Source organism: Labeo rohita, unplaced genomic scaffold (assembly GCF_022985175.1).
Source record: "Labeo rohita strain BAU-BD-2019 unplaced genomic scaffold, IGBB_LRoh.1.0 scaffold_162, whole genome shotgun sequence".
Taxonomy (NCBI): Eukaryota; Metazoa; Chordata; class Actinopteri; order Cypriniformes; family Cyprinidae; genus Labeo; species Labeo rohita.
Genome location: NW_026127802.1, coordinates 12,492 through 14,162, shown reverse-complemented (window position 1 = coordinate 14,162; position 1,671 = coordinate 12,492). Strand labels below are relative to the sequence as shown.

Below are 1,671 nucleotides of genomic sequence, written 5' to 3'. Positions count from 1 at the left end.
TAAAGAAAATGGCGTCGTGTAATGAAGACTAGCTTAATTATTTTGAGGCTGATTAAGTTTTAATTGTTAAAAGTAATGTTTTGCATGTAATATTTCAGACTTGTTGAGCTTCGAGTCTTCATTGTGTCCGCGCCGGGAGTTAACGACACAGAAGACCGCATGTGAGAGGAGACGATCGGCTCGGCTTCTTCAGAAGAGAGGGAAAGACGGTATAAGGCAAGTAGAGGTTGTAATTTCTATATTATCATTTTTTTTTTTTTTTTTTACTATTGTTAAAAGAATGTTTGCTTTTTTGTAGATGTTGAAAGCCAGAAACATGAGAGCTTCATTCTTTCAGGATTAATGTGAGTTATTTTTAAAAAATACATGTTTCTGTTGTCTTCTGCCTGTTTACTTCTCATTTTGATGCAACAACAGTATGATGACTTGTTCACATTTTATTTAAACCATTGATGTCCTGTTTTTTGCAGAACTCAACTTTGGGGCTAACACCACAGGAGCCTACTTGTGTGACGATGCGATTTTCTGAGCTTTAGAAAAGAGGGAAAGGCAATTTAAGGCAAGTAAAGGTAATAATTTAATGTTATCTTTTATTTAATTTATTAGTTTTTTTGTCTAAGAGTAAAAATATGTTTTATGTAGATGTTCAAAGCCAGAGACAGGATAGATTCATTCTTTTTTGATTGATATGAGCTATTTGTAGAAAATAAATGTTTCCATTGTCTTCTGCCTGTTTACTTAATATTTTGATGCAAAAATAGTATGATTATTTCTTCACATTTTAATTAAATAATTAATGTGCGTGTTTTTCATTGCAGAACTCAAACCAGCTCTGGAGTTAACGGCACGGAAGACTGTGTGAGAGGAGGCGATCTCCTCAGCTTCTTCAGAAGAGAGGGAAAGACAGTATAAGGCAAGTAAAGGTCATAATGTCATAATTCCATATTATGTATTTTTTTGACTAGTAGTAAAAGAATGTTTACTTTTTTGTAGATGTTGAAAGCCAGTGTAAAAAGTGTAAAAGAATGTTTTATGTAGAGATTAAAAGGCCAGAGACTTAAGAGAGCTTCATTCTTTTAAGATTTATGGGAATTATGTTTTAGAAAATAAATGTTACCGTTGTCTGCTACTGTAGTAATCTAGAGCACTGTGGTAGACGAAGACAATAAACAACCACACAATATGGTTGAAATAATAAAACAGTCTAGTTACCCATCCTTACAGAATTGGATGCACCTCTGTTTGAAAATGGTTACATTTGAACTAAATGTTTTCTTTTTTAAATGTTTTTCTCTTTTAGGCCACTGATGAAGAGCAGGTGGTGACTGGGATGAATGCTGGACAAAGAGGAGAAATGATCTGATGCAACAGTGGTTTTAAAGGAGGAGGCCGCCCTGGATAATGTCAAAGACGTCGCACGCCTTTGCTGAGCTGATGGGGCTTCATGACTACATCAATTATCTTAAAGAGATAATGAAAATTGGCAGTGATGCATTTTCTGTATGCAATCATGGACTATGAAACAAACCGTAAGTGTATAGTCTGTAAAAACAAAATGTCAGATGCTTGTTCTGTGTTGTTCAGTAGAAATGGAGTTCACACTCATTCATACACATGCTCACAATACTTCACACATTTGCTTGTGTTAAATGTTTATAATGTCAGTGTTAA

At 34.4% G+C, this 1,671-nt stretch overlaps 1 long non-coding RNA gene across 1 annotated transcript; it reads left to right on the top strand.

Moving 5' to 3' along the window:
- The first annotated feature begins 295 nt into the window (after positions 1–295).
- Positions 296–916, top strand: LOC127158635 (uncharacterized). The gene is made up of 3 exons (XR_007826214.1): positions 296–344; positions 471–569; positions 819–916. It is a non-coding gene; the product is annotated as an uncharacterized LOC127158635 (long non-coding RNA).
- The last annotated feature ends 755 nt before the right edge of the window (positions 917–1,671 follow it).